We start from the raw sequence: 15,576 nt of genomic DNA, 5'->3' as shown, positions 1-15,576 counted from the left end.
TGAGCAAACAGATCAAAACCATGCTGGAGCCAAGCCCAGAGGAGAGGATGGAAGGAAACAGATGGAGTCGGAGGTTTTGCAGGATTTGGTTTGGATTAGGTGCTGCATCAGTGCATTGTACAAATGTGTAGCAGAAGATGGCTTATTTGCTCTTTTTGTTAATGTAAACTCTTTGCAGGGCCAAAGATATATAGAAAGATATTTAATCTATCACATTAAAGTATTTTTTTGTAGTACTATGGCATGCGTGCTTGAAACAAACCCTGCTGGGCACTGCTTACCCCCTGCCCATTCCAGCCAGGAGCCTGGGCAGGAGGCGGCCCTGATGCCCATCTCTTCCTTTTACATTTGTTCTCCTAAAACAGTTATGGGAAGTTGCCATGCAAAAAGGCAGCTTGGGTTATTCTGCCTGCAGGCCAGGGCTAGTCCCTGTCTAAAGCTCAGTGTCTGTCATGGCATGCGCAGCGTGCATCACTGCTCAAGCATTTAGGCACACAGTGCTCTAGGAGAGCTCACAAACAGCATGTGTGATTTCCAGTGTGTCAGGAACGGGGCAATCCCCACAGAGTGGGGTCAAACACAGGGGCACTCAGAAGAAGCTATTCGAGTCAGGTAGATAAAAGAAAAGGTTACTTTAATCAAGGGATTGCCAGAGAGAAAATACTACTTCTGTGCTGTTGACATTCTCCTTTTTCAGCTAAAGCATATTGGCTGTCTGTCAGTTGTCTCTCCTTCACCTCTTTATATGATATATGGCATTAACTCCAGGTGAGTTTTCCCTTCCCTCTCCTCATCCCTCAGAGCAAGGGATGCTTAAAGACAGGTTTATGTGAAAGGGCAGTGTGCTAGGTCAACACAGCTGCCTCACTGTGGAGTGACTTCCCCACCAAAATGACTTATCTCCTTCAGAAGCAAGGTGCCACAGTCACTGAGGTAAGTCAGGCTGAGGTAATACCTAAGGCTCAGCATTGCCCAGATGGGAAGCTCGATGAAGACATCCTGTAAGAGTTTCTGTCTCTTGTAAGCTAGATAGGAATCCTGTTTTGTACAATTTATTTTGTAAACTTTTCACCTTTTTGGCAGTGTGATGATATGTTGACCTTTGGTGTGGAAATTTTTTTTTTGTTGAGGTAAGTGAAGTTTGTGAAGATTGGGTGATGAGTGTTGATGAATTTTAATAACATAAAAGCAGTTTTGCTTTCCAACATTCAGAGCACTTTGTACATGTGCAAGGAGCTGCCACTTTTATGCAGAGGTCTTATACTAGTCCAAAGGTTTCCTGAGCCCAAGCAATTATTGATGCCAGCTGGAGCTCTGGAGAGGCACTTCTGAGTTATCTGGCCAGATACAAATAAAAGTAACAGACCTGCCTCCTAGGCCCAGCTTTAAGGCAAAGCCCCCCAGAACACCAACCTTTTTGCCACTAGAGCACAGTTTGTTTCTCCCTAACACCAGGCTCAGCTCACAGCCCTTTGCCACTGAGTTTCTGCCACCAGTCCATGCCTCTGCTTGCTTTCTTACAGATGTCCTGGGCCTGCAACTGCAGCAGCAAGCCAGGACCCTGAGGGCACTGACAGCTACGTTACCCTGAACAGCCTCACCTGGGGCTCAGCCACACCTGCTGGCTCTAACTGAGGTCACCTCTGGGCATCTAGAACTTTCTCAGAGCTCTTGGGCTGGTGCTTCACCACCTCTGTCTGCTGGATGGACCTCAGCCAAGCCAATGGTGTAGGTCTCTTTTCTTTAGTGCTTGTCAAAGGGCTTTGCTCTGGGGACTGAGCTGTTTTTTATTTTTTTATTTTTTTTTCCTCCCTCCCTGCTCAGGGTTAGTGCATTTCAGAACAAAGTTTTCCTTTCTGCCTGGTAGTAACTCATCTGTCAGAGCAGTAAAACCTTGTGAAGCACAGGACTTGAACCTGGTGGGGGAAATCTCCTCTTTCTGATAACTCATTTGACTGCCTTGTAGGCGTTTAATAAGGTGCATCAAAGAAAATTGCACAGATTGGCTGCTAGTGAATTGTGAGCTGTTACCTTCTGGTAACATCTAGAATCCCACAGCAATGCACACTGCGTTAATATCCAGTTAACTGGGGAACCACATTGTCACCCCATGTGGTGTGTGGCAGGCAGCTCAGCTACAGCAGCACAGAGTTTTAGTGATAGTCGGCTGATAAACCCTAATTAGTCTCATTTCATTGAAAGAATGTGCCCTAACTTTAATTAAGGGAAATTGGACAGTCTGTGCAGTTTCCAGAGGTCCTTTTGTGATTATGGTGTATAAAAAGCAGAGAGTGGTGAGGTCGGTTTTTATTGTGCTGTGTGTGGGTGTTTGGTGTTTTTTTTTTTTTTTTTTTTTTTTTTTTTTAAGGGCATGTGTATGTTGTAGCAGATTTCTCTACCCTGCCTTATTCTTCCCATCTGTAACAGAGAGACCCTGATACTAACAGAGAGTTAAGGTGAAGTTAAGTCATTCATTCACTTTGATAGATTAATGTGCATCATATAATATACTGAAACCAAACATACTCTTCTTTTTTTTTTTTTTTTTTTTTGGGGGGGGGGGGAGGGAGATATCCCTGCCTCTCAAAAAAAAAAAAAAAAAAAAAAAGCAAAAAACATATGCTCGGTATTCCAGAGTCTAAAGCTGGAGATTCAAAGTCTGGGAATCTGAAAGTACTAATCTGCACTGCTTGGAGAAATGAGCTAATAATGGGCATTTACAAAACTAAAACTCATATCCTGATAACAACCCTGGAAATGAAGGACAAAGATGGCAAAAGAAGCAGTGCAGCATGCTGAGAATAAGTTATTTTTTTCATTGGGCTCTTGGATGCTGAATTATTCCCTAATGCCAAGTCTGCTGTGGTTTTTCTTGATTACTGTCCATAATTATGGACTACCTTACCACATCCAGACATGCAACGCTGATGTTCTTCTGCAGTGTGTCTGGCAGGAGTCTGATTCCTGAGCATCAGAGGTCTGTGGTTGACCATAGTGGGTTGAGCACACGCAGAGTAGGGTTGAAATGCCATAGTAATTAACTACGGGTTAATCCTATTACTGCAGCTCTGTTATGAGGTTCTCATGCAACGGCAAAATTCAAGGAAAGTAAAAAGAAGCAGATCTAAGCTTATATATGGGTAATACAGTTTGGCTAAGAGAGAGAATCTAATAAGCACAAACCCACTGCTCTCTTCTCTCACCACCTTCCAGAGCTGATTTCAAGACCAAGCTCTTGGTGTAACACTAACTTCCTAGTTTACTTTTTAACACTGCATTTCAGCTTCACTGTTTTCCTGAGCTGTGCTTTTATGCCAATATGAAGACTCAAACAAAGTAGTTTGTTTGTGGCAATGAGAAAGAGGTACAGAAAGTGTGACAAACGCTCCCAAACTTTTCTTAGAGGAGCTGAAAATTTTCTGATGGAGATGCATTTCTTTTTCCTGGGGCAGTGGAGCATGGTCTGCGTGTGGCTGCTGTCCTGGCAAAAGCAGCAGGCAAACCCACAAAGTAAAGGTTGGCACCTGAGCAAAGAAAGCAGGGGAAGAAGGTGGCCTCCCCTATGAGGCACACAATTACTGACCCTGGAGCAGTATTAAAAACAAAGGCATTTGGAAGGCTGTCAAAGGGATTTTTTTTTTCCTGTGCTTAAGCGAAGAAATAAATGACGCTGCAGTCGCACTGTATGGAGTGAGCACCATTTGTAAGGTTGTCTGAGTGGCTCAAGACAGTGCTGTAGTTACTGCACTAATGAACATTGTGAAAATTGGGTTCAGCTAAAAGTAAACTAAATGCAAATCTTCGCTTACAAGTGCTTCATGCAGACGTGAATATAAATGGGGACAGACCTCTTTGCAGAGGCCACATAAACTAATAGGAACAGTGCTGTCAGGAAACAAAAATAATTCTGATATCTGACAACTCACTAATGTAAAGTAACATTTGCTAAGTGAAGAGTTATGACCTTTGCTGGTGCCAGCCAGCCACACAACTGGAGAATTAATTCTGCAAGTTGTTGTGCCAACAGTGGGACTGGTGTCCGGAAACATTAAAACAAAGAGCACAAATCTGCTCCAACAGCGTGAGTGGAGTCATCATGAAACATGAATAAGGCTGTGCTGGCTCTGAGCACACACCGAAATGCATCATTAAGGGATGTTTTTGTTTGCTAGTGCTGCTGCTGATGGCAAGTTTTGTTCCACACCTTGGACAGGAACAGCAAACCCAGCGTGTGTTAGGCTCTGTGTAAAACTCCGTCTACCACACACAGTTTGCTTCTGCACAGCAGTGAGCAATGCACAAGATTAGCTGGGTGTCAGAGCAATGCCACGTGTTACCAGTAGCACTGGTAGACACAAGGCTTAAAGCAGCCCCACATGTCACTGGGGAAGTGTTATTTCAGACGTTCAGGTCTCCTCCTCCTGCAGGAGGACACGACGAGTGTGAGCCCAACCTGTTGCACCTGGAGACCCTCTTTACATGGGCATGCCTTTGAGCAGCTGCTCTCATACTTTGCATTTGCCCAGATATTGCTTGTTATTGTGTATGTGCCCGCCCATATAACGGGTACCTTTTGAGTGTTAATAATTCACTCCCCACCATGCTCTTTCTAAGGAGTACAGTGCTGCCAAGCATCCTGCTGGTTTCTTGGCAGTAGAAGAAATAGGCTGTACACAAGGTAATTTAAAATACTGAGCTTTTGGAAACCATCAGTGTTTGCAGCCCTGTTACTGGCCAAAACTGAAGGTTCATAGCTGTTAATATGAAGCTATAAACATGAAGCAGGCAGCAGACCAAGAGAGACTTCACACAGGGAGATAGGAAGGAGCGAAAGCAAGTGCTTTCTGCAACTCTTGCTCCCATTGAATAATTGACAAACCAAAAGCAGGGGGAAAAATAAAACACCCAGGCTCTCTGAAGTCAATGTGCAAATACTTTTGTAGCTGAGGATGGGCCTCAGTAACCACTTGGTGTGAGCATGGTGCTTTAGCTGAGCACAGGCATAGGTTGGTGCTGTGGAAGTGCACAGGACAGCAGCAGTGTGACTGCTCGGTGGGTGGACATCTGCTGGTAGGCTTTTGGCGCAGTAATTAGTAACCCAGGTTTTCAGAAGTGCTGAGTACCTGCTGGCTTCTGTCATCGTTATTAGGTGTTCAATGCCTTGAAAATGTTTTTCAGCCTGGTCCTGCATCTGGAAATCCAAGTGTTGGCAGCAGTCTGCTGAATGCGCCCCTTGGGAGCTGATCCCATGATGCCAGCATTACTGCAAGAGCTGGAGGTAGGAGTGGCGTGCTGGGGTGCAGGTATCTGCACACAAGTGGGCTTTAATACAAGGACTTAACATGTTTTCCGAGATCCCACTTGGAGTTCAGCTCAGTGTACCTGTTACAGTTATGTTTATGGTTGTTCTGAAAGAGCGAAGACACAGAGTCCAAGTGCGTGTGGGGCTGCGTAAAGGCTCCCCTGGGGAGTTCAGGTGTACCCAAAGGCTTCTGTTGGGAGCACTTTTTGATGGGAGAAAGGGGCTCCGTTTGCGTTTTCTGGGGTCCTATTTAAAATTCAGCTCAGTACTCCACTTACGGTAGATCTGGAGAATCGGATCTGCTGGCTGCTTTCTCCAAAGCAGCCAGCGAGGTTGGAACCAAGACCTTGCCCTTCCTGCTCAGGGTGGAGGTCGCTGCTGATCAGCTACACCCTCAGTGCCAGAAACTGCTCTTGAAATAGCATCTCCCTTCTTATATTTTTTTCCCCCTTTTCATGTTTAAAGTGGCTCAACGTACGGGGTGTCTCCGAGCAGGTTTGTGCTGCCAGCTGTGCAGGTGGTGCCGTGTTTATTCCCTCTCGAACTGGAAAGGCACCGGGCGCGTGGGACAGGTTGTCAGCATGATCCACACGCGTTGTGCAGGTAATTCTTGTTTCCCACCGTGTGAGCGTGCAGCTCCCATCTCATGGCTCGGTAGCACCACGTTATCACAGTGATCCAGCTCCAGGTGCTTTGGGAATGGAGTTGCTGCTAGCTGCACCCCAAAACCATGCGGTACACCCCACCCAGAGCGTGCACTAACACACAGGGCTTTATTTTACATTAAAAAAAAAAAAAAAAAAAAAAAAAAAAAAGGGAGGGGGGGGGAATATGATGTCTGCTAGATTTACTGACTGCTAAAAGCCTCGATGCTTCCCTTCAGTATTGAAGCCTTGAAAAAGAAAAGTGAGAGCACCTGGCATTTTATTATTTCCAAAAAAAAAAAAAAAAAAAAAAAAAAAGAAGAAGAAGAAAAAGAATATTTTTAAAAGTGCGTTTCCCGGCGGTCCAAGGGCACCACCTCGTGGTCGGCTGGGCTGCGGGCTGCCCACCGCCTCTCCTGCCCTGCCCGGGGATGACCGCCTGATTTATCCGCCCCGGGGCCTCGTCTCAGGCTGGGGAAAAGCATTAAAAGCAGGGCTGGCTTTGCAAAAGGGCTCCCAGGGGTGACTGTTTTCCCCTCTCTTTCTTGTGTGGGTGTCTAGGAGCTGTTCTCGTGGGAGAACGGGGATCTGCTCTTGCTGCTTCTTAAGGATATAAACTGTTATGAATGAAGTCTCAACTCAATCTGAATTTAGTAATATTTATACTTATATAAAAAGTATAAAAGGCAAGTAAACAGCACTGGGTGTGCAGGGAGTCCATGCTCCACCAACAAGCACACAGGAACATCAAATATTCTAAATACATAGAACATTGCTTTTACATACTAAACCCGAGTATGCCTATACATATGTACAATCAGGACTGCGTGGAGTCTCCTGAATCACCCTTCTTTGTTCCCTCTAAGCTCTTTTATATTCCTGATGGCCTCATCGTTAAGAGTCTAATGTTATCTCAAGCACGGGGTGTTTGCTGTTGTTGTTATATTCAAAGTTGTTTGACCAATGAAAAGTTGTTTTGAAAAGTACTGCTGTGGGGAGAAGGGGATAAGAGGGGAGCCGGCCCTCAAGATAAAGGAAGGCAACACGATGTCATGAAGTTATGATCAATAAAGAAGCAGAAAGAAGGAATGAAAAGTGTTATAAATGAGGTCTCAACTCAATCTGATTTGTAATATTTATAAAACAAATATTTCTAAAAGGTATAAAAGGCTATTAAAGGTATAAAAGGCAAGTAAACAGCGCTGAGTGTGCAAGGAGTCTACGCTCCACCAACACGCACACACGAACATCAAACATTCTCAATATACAGAACATTGCTTTACATACTAAACCCAAGTATGCCTATATATACGTACAATCAGGAAAGGTAACAAACAATCCTCTAAGTTCCATGACTTACTAAACTCGAGTATGCCTATACATATGTAAACCATATGTAAAGCCTCTCGCTGGTAAGCAGTTGTGCGTTATGGGGAATCATACGTCCTTAGGAACAAAGACTGTCCTGGTAGCCTTACAGCTAATTCTCCTTCTTAACAATTGGACAATTTATGAGCCTGAAATATGGGACCAAACTGAGGTCAAGGTGTGGGACTCTGCAGCTAAAAAGGGCAAGGTTGCAGTGGGATTGCTTGGCACCTGGCGAGCAGTCTCTGAGGCCTTAAAGAGCCCTGTGGGACCACAGTCAGACACGTGTGGTTTGCCAGACAGTGAGGGAGCTGCGGGCTCTTTTACTGATCCGACTGCTATGCCATCACCATGGGCCCCGCGGCTGCCACAGCCATTGAAGGCTTTTGCTGTTCTGCCCCCTGCAAACGTACAACCTGAACGTGCCTTTTGACCCAGGCCTATTGGCCTTGAAAAGGAGATGGATATGCTTTTCTTCGATCCGGGAAGAACAGGACACGTAAGGCCCGAAGACTGAGTTGCTTGACAACTTAAAGCGAGGCATATTGTTCAAAAGGAATGGCAAATGGAGACTTGTTAGTAATCAAGAAAAGGAATGGAAATTGGAGACTGTTAAGTCATGGAACTTAAAGGATTGTTTGTTACCTTTCCTGATTGTACGTATGTATAGGCATACTCGGGTTTAGTATTTAAAGCAATGTTCTGTATATTTAGAATGTTTGATGTTCGTGTGTGCGTGTTGGTGGAGCGTAGACTCCCCGCACACCCAGTGCTGTTTACTTGCCTTTTATACCTTTCATAGCTTTTATACCTTTTATAAGTATAAATATTACAAAATTCAGATTGAGTTGAGACTTCATCTATAACAGCTTGATTTGACTGTGCAGTTCAAAATGCCTGCTGTAGGGAGCTCTAGCATTTTAAAAACCCTAAGATTGCAGTTAGCCTCTGTATAATGAGCGAGACTTAGCTTAATGCTTTTCTGAACAGATCCTGAAGCTCTGGTTTTCCGTTGATACCACCACAGCATTCATGGTGCTGCTAACCAAGCAACGAACAGCGGTGCTTCCCTTAAAATCCGCGTTCTTTGCAGTGCCATCAAGCAGCTGCAAGTCCATGGCTGGGCCCAAGGCTTAAGGCTGGTGAGGTCTTGATTCAAAGATCAAAGCCGAAATTTCTAAGTGACAAAGTATCCTTTATTGTCAGCGCTGGATGCATGGGGGATCCTTCCACCTAACGTGCATGCTCAAAGTAACAAACTGTCTCATATTTATACAGCGAAATGATGAATATTCAATTAATGCCTATACATATTCATTACCTAAACCCACCTACTCTCGCTTCGTATGCTAATTAGCTTATCAGTCCTTGTGCAAAGCCTCCCAAGAGTTGTGGCAGGGGTCTTCGGGACATGGGCAGTGGTCTTTGGGAGGAAGACTGTAGGTCTTCCTCATGATGTACTTTTCACCTTTTGCTAAAGAATACCAAGTTGGCTGAATCAGTTGTTTTCCAAGCCACAGGAATGCCAAGCTGGCTCAAGTTTCAGCATAACAGAAGGTCGACAGATAACGGGATGTCGTATAGTTTGTTCTCATTATATTTTAACTACAAGATTTATTCTATCCTAAAGTGAGCTTGTACAATATCAGTCTTACTTTGGTTGTGCTTTTGCTGCCTGCAGTACGGTGCCCAGGAGAAAACGGAGCTGGAAAGCACGAGTCAAGGCCTGCTTGCCCTTGTAACTCAGCACCATTGCTACAGGTCAGGTTTGTTCTGCTTGCACAGTGTGCTGGTTGAGCTGGGCTCAGTGCTGTGCTTGGCCTGTTCTCACCCCTCTCTGAAAAGGGAATACTGAGCAGAAAGTAAACACTTCCACTATGTTAAATCCTGTATTGGTCTTACAATGTCATTCCTGTGTTGGGGGCTCATTTTGCTGAGGAAGTTCAGGTACAGTTTCATTTTCCTGGTTTGGGCTGCACATGGGAAGGTTGCAGAGAGCTGAGAGCTGCCGAGCAGTGAGAGCACTCAGGGATGCTTTGGTGGTCAGCAGCTCTGTCCAGGAGATCCAGTAGCTTTGGAGAGCCATCAGGATGTAACTCTTATTGAAGCTGCTTCTCTTTCCTCCTGTTTGATTGAAATCCTTACTGCAAAATATAGGGATATGGTTTAGTGGGGACTGTTAGCGTTAGGTCAGAGGTTGGACTCAATGATCTTGAGGTCTCTTCCAACCTAGAGATTCTGTGTGATTCTGTGATCACACCTGCATGACAGGTGATCGGGAAATTCATTTTCACTGGATAGGGAATTGACTTTTATTCCCCAATGAATGGAAAAAATGGACTTCAAAAATTCAGATTTCTGTTGTTCGCTTAAAGCCACAAAGCACTGTTTAGTTCCCAAATGCAGGAATAGCAATTTTTGCTTTGTTCCCTTCTTGTTTGCTTTTCCTTCTTTCACTCTTTTTTCATATTGTTAATGAAAATAAGAAACTCAAAAAGAGGGGAAAGAATGGAAGGGGGGGGGGGAGGGGGAGAATAAACTTGCCGTTTCTTTCTGGAACTCTTTTACTGCTAGAAAATTTGAAATATGGTTTTGATCCTAGTTTGGTTAGTCCAGAGAAATTGTACGCTAAGAAACGAGCCTGTTCACAAGTATTTATATCTCGCAGTGCTCTGACATGCTTTTTACCTCACCCTTTCTAAAGGGAAATAAATATAGTGAGCTCCTAGTGCATTTTCTTTTCCATTTTGGTACCAGGGGCAATAGTTGAGGGTAAAAAAAAACAATTCCTTTGCTTCTTCTCTGGCAGCTCAGTCTTTTCTGACTCCCCAGAAAGGTCCAAGCGGCTTACTAACAGAGGTATATGGATGTCCTTTGCTGTTTGGCACATTTTGCTGTTCCAGACGTGAATCCAAAGACAAAATCTGTCAGCTTGGGCAGATTTGAACATCCCAGGTGTTCCACTGCAGCTCGAGAAATAGCTGACCTATTGATCCACATACCTTGTTAGGTGCTCTGCTCCTCTTCCCATTCCATTATTTTTTTTTCCTAAAGGCAAATTTAATTTCTTTACTTGAGGCTCCTCGCTCACTGTTCGATAGTGCTCACTTGTAGCCCACTAATTGAGCTGAGTGGGAGCAGAGGAGAAAATGAAGGAGGCAATTAATAAGGAGCGACACAGTAGCAAGCTGTGATGTATGGACAGGGTGCGTTGGTGACACACACATGGCTCCTCTAAGAGTCACTTAAAGACGCGTGGCCCTCGATGTCTGTCTGAAAAACACGCTGTGGGCACATAATTAAAGGCTGCATTATGGGGCACATACATCGCGAGGTCAAACATATTCCACAGATGGCATTAATTCATTAATTTGTTTACTCGTAAGCACTGACCTTTTCAGTTAGAATATTCATTTGAGTTGAATGCACATAATTCCTTTTTTTTTTTTTTTTTTTTTTAATGTATACCACAGAAATCTTTGAAACCTTCACAAGGATTATCAGTCAGTTTGGGGTCCTTACGTTACAAACAAAGTCCTGTGTTAAATAAGTCAGATAATAGGTTGGCAGAAATAGAAAACTTGTGTCTTTTCTCAGATTTTGCCAGAGGGTTTCCCAGCCACTGGGAACTTGTAGTAATGTTTTATGGTAGATCTTGTGGCGATCACCACGCACGTTGCTGCTTTCCCTTAAATGCTTCTCCAACTTGGATCCCCAACCCATTAAGAGGTAAGCTATTTCTGAGGCAGTGTTGCTTGCAGGAATTGTTGATTCCTGGCATTCCCCCAAGCAGGCTGTAGCTCTGGGCTTACCCTCCCAGCCCCGAGCTGTGCCCTAACATGAACACCCAGCATTTTTTGGAGCATCCCCTGCAGCTGCCCAGTGACTTGTAGATCTGCATTTTCCCTTTCTCTGAACTTCAGCCCTAGGCTGACTCACAGGCCAGTGAGCCAGGATTTAAGTGAGTCTGTGCTGCTGTGAAAGCTTGTCTACAACAGAAGACATCATAATTATGATCCTGGCTGTCGTGGACTTGTAAAATACTTTGGGTTGGAAGGAATCTCGGGTGAGCATCTAGTCCAGGCTCCTGCTCAGAGCAGATCCAGTTATGAGGAGATTTGCAATGAGACTGCTACAGCTGGCAGTGCTGTGGCTCCCAGAAATTCTCCCTCTGGGAAGCCATTCAGAACCCCTCTGGACACAGTCTGGACAGCCTGGTCGAGCCCACTTGAGCAGAAGAGTTGGACCAGATAATCTGAGCAGGTCCTTTCCAGCCTCAGCTGTTCCCTGAGCTTCTGTCATTGACCGTCAGTTTAGAGTGGACTGAAATGGATGGGCTTACCAGGAAAAAGTACAGAATTAATGGAGGCAACTCTGGGATAATCATTTGGGTCCGGCCGTTTGCTGCATCCTTCCTACGCTGGAAGAAGCCAGTAGAATCATGTCTCTTTGTCCCTTTGAACTGCTGGGTGATGGCCATGCTATCTCTTTGGATAAATACACCTTTAAATAAATTTCTTCAAACTGCAAAAGAGTCCAACTCCCAAATTCCTTTCCCAGTTCAACTTTATATTTAATGCAGATTTTCCAGCTTAAACACATGGGCTTTACTTGAGTGCTCAGACACCACATTGACATAAGCTGGAGCAGAAACCACATTTAAGAACCCCTGAAAATCTTCTTGAGTCAGAAGCTTATAAGATGCAGAGCAAAAAATGCAAACAGCTAACTTTAAAAGGGATGTGCTCTAGTTCTGGGCCTCCCACTTTTCTCCCTAGCACGATGACAGATGTGCTTTTGCATTCACTAGAGCCAAGCTCTTTCTTGAAGGTCAGGTGCTGGGGGGTTAAAAATGGTACGACTGAAATTAAATTGCCTTGCCTGTTGACACATCTTCTAGTTACGTGTGCCAGTGTATAGTGGATATTTAGTGGCTTCTGCCACAGAGGGTTGTTTGGGCAGGAACAAAGGAAGATGCCTGCAGTGAAGAGAGCAGGTACAACAAGCACTCTGCTTCTAATAAGCCGTGGCGGGTGAGTCTTCCAGACAAAATTCCTCTTCAATAGCAACAGCCAAGTGTGTGTGTGTGTGTGTTAGGTGGGCTTTTCACCTGCGATGATCAATGCTTTACCTGATTTCGTTTCCTGTCTCTCCTCTTCTCTGGGCAAGTTACGGAGCAGTGCCAAAGTGTCGTTTTTGGAGACCAGTCTGGCAGAGCTAGCTCAGGGGTTGGTGGCGATGGCGTTTGCAGGGGCTTGGCTGTACCTTAAATCCTCTTCCTTAGTATCTCCCTTGTAGTATCCCTCACCTCTCTGGGCTCCTGCAGTGTAGCAGGGCAGTGTCTGCAGCCCTCTGCTGGCCTTGCTCCAGCCTGTGGACACCCTTTTCCTCCAGAGGGCACCAGAGCGCTGCGCATTTGCCGTCTCTTCCAGCCTCGACTCAAGTCACCTCACCTGGAAAATCCCGTGTGCTCCGGTGTGGGTGAGTTGTGCTCTGCCAGCGCTGTTTTCCTGAGTGCTGAGTTTTCTGGGCCAGCTCCCGAGCAGGGTTTGGCACCTTCAGAGGGGCTTGGCCTGAACCCAAATCCCTGAATTTCAGGTGAAGGCATGCTGTTTGCTGGAGCCAGGCAAACATGCTAAAAGATGTCCCCGTGTCTCTCTTCTTTCCAGATTACTAGAGTTAACCCAACTCTTTTTAAAAGGGAAGGCTTTCAGGCACTGACATCCTACCTGTCTCACACTCCTGCGATGACGTGCCCTGACTGAGCCAGGCTGTGGAAGAATCACAGAAATATCTGGGTTGGAAGGGACCTCAAGAGGTCATCGGGTCCAACCCCTCTGCCAAAGCAGGTTCCCTACAGCAGGCTGCCCAGGTAGGCATCCAGACGGGCCTTGAATACCTCCCGAGAAGAAGGCTCCACAACCTCCCTGGGCAGCCTGTTCCAGCTCTCCGTCACCCTCACCATGAAGAAGTTCTTCCACGTATTGGTGCAAAACTCCCCGTGCTCCACTTTGTGGCCATTGCCCCTTGTCCTGTCCCCACAAACCAGCACTGCCAAGGGGACGCCCTGGCTGCCAGGGGAAACCGCTCAGGGGCCGCACTGACTGCTGAGGATGAAGCTGCCGATGGTGGAGATGAAGCCGCTGAAGAAGGGGTTGAAGGGGAAGGTGCTGATGCCGAGGCAGTAGCTGAACTGCAGTGCGCTGGTGAGCAGCACGTAGAGCAGGCAGGCGTCCAGCACCTTGAGGCAACTTGGCATGCTGCTGCCATACTCAGCCAGGAAGCGCCACACCACCGAGCCCACCAAGCCCATGGACCCTGTGCTGCCTGACCCCGCCGCGCCCGACATGTTGAGAATAAAGGCACCGTCTTTGTACTGAGATCTGCTCCCATATGATTATCTTCTTGCAGACCGTATGATTATCTTCTTCCTTGGTGCCCCGGGGCAGGGATCTCTTGGAACATCTCGTAAGGTAGTGGATAGGATTGTGGCACCTATCTCTCTCTGTTTCTGGATCTCTTTAGCATGACACATTTAAGCTAGGTCAGTCATAATGCAGCTTGAAGCTGAAAGATGAAAGAGCTGCAATTAACACAATCAAGCCCGTATTTTGTTATGCACAACAATTGTTAATGTAGACAAGCAGACAAAGTCCTCTCCCAGCCTATGTGTACATGAAAACTTAGCAAGCACATCAATAAACTGCTCGTGGAGATGCTCTTGACTATTTTTGTATTTTAGCCTTGTCATCAGCAACTTTTCAAGATAATTGCGTTGTGTGGAATGATTACTACAGAACGAAAGAGCAAGCTCCAGGGTAGTTTGTCTCCATGGCACTTCATTTTTCAGTGATATGAATGATGATCTTAATCAACAGGTCCGTGCAATGGAATAAATTCCATGTTTCATCAGTGCTTTGGGATGCGGGTTATTTTCACTGATAGCTGTTTTTTGTAACCAGAAATAGCTCCTGCTGCATCCCAGCAAAGAAAAGGACATATTTTTTACATTAAATTAGTGTCTTGTGCTTTATGGCTGACATTCGCTAGGATCTGGATGCCTACAGTGTTGAAAGAGAAACTGAATTCAGACTTTGTCCTCGGTTAGTTCTTGGTCATCTTTCTGAAGGGGCAATTCCAAGTCCTTGATTCAGTACGTAGCCAGCTCTTAGCTTGCGCCTTTCTTGTTTGCCCCTGCTTGTACTGAGCTGAGCATCGGTGGGAGTAGGTAATTAAAGTCACTGAGCCACCATTAACTAAGTGGATGCTTGTTAAGGCTGCTCTCAGTGAGGCGTACAAAGTGTGAGCAGAGCCAAGGAAACAATTAGGCTGTCTTGGCTCTTCTTCCAGCATTTTTCGTCTTCCCTAAAGATTGTTTAGGGAACAATTTCTTGATAATATTTTGTTGCCTGAAAATCAGGCCAAATCAGTACTCCAGGCTTTTCAGCCCTTTGCCCAGGATGTAACTCGTGGCTGTTTCCCTCTGCGTAAGAATTCCTTGGCTGGTGAGCACAGCTCTCCAGCAGCCTCGGTGAATTTCTCAAAGTGGCCAAGATGCAGGAGGCTTGGTTTCATCAATGGGCTTGTAGGCAAGTGGTCTTTAAGGGGAGGTTCTTCTGGTACCAGGTGATATTAAACCAAGATTCTTTGTCTGAATTTGCCATTCACCTAATGAAAAAGCTCATTCTCATTTATTAATGTCTTAAGTATGTCCATTTATAATTAAATATAGCCTCTTCACTAAATATTAGGACATACCCCGTACTCAGCTGTAATTGCTTAAATGTGTGTATTTATTCATGTTGACTCCTCATTGTCTGCTGCTTTAGCGAGAAGACTTACTTGGGCTGGGTTTTTTGGTTGTGTTTTGTTTTCCTGGCACCATGTGTCAAGTAGCTCTGGGATAGAAATAAGAACATAATTAAACATGCAGAGAAGTGAAATTGAGTTGAATGAAATAATATTAACTGTACTGGATTCAGAAAGAAAGACAGAGAAAAAAAAAAAAAAAACTTATCAGATATATTGCATTCAACACTGGTTTATGGAGCAGAAAGCTACTATCACTTGAAATCAGCAAATTGAACCAGTTTATGGTCTCCATGTTCTTCTGGTTTTTCTAACCAGCAGCTCTCAGCCTTGTCTCATTTTATTTACTGGTAATAAGCATCCTGCTTTTCCAACTCCAGATCTTTCAAAGCTAAAGCAGCAAGGTGAGAAGATGCTGTATCTGCTGCAAGTTCCTTGTACTTAGCAAACCCC

This window comes from Aythya fuligula, chromosome 3 (genome assembly GCF_009819795.1).
Source record: "Aythya fuligula isolate bAytFul2 chromosome 3, bAytFul2.pri, whole genome shotgun sequence".
NCBI lineage: Eukaryota > Metazoa > Chordata > Aves > Anseriformes > Anatidae > Aythya > Aythya fuligula.
This window is presented reverse-complemented; position numbering follows the sequence as displayed.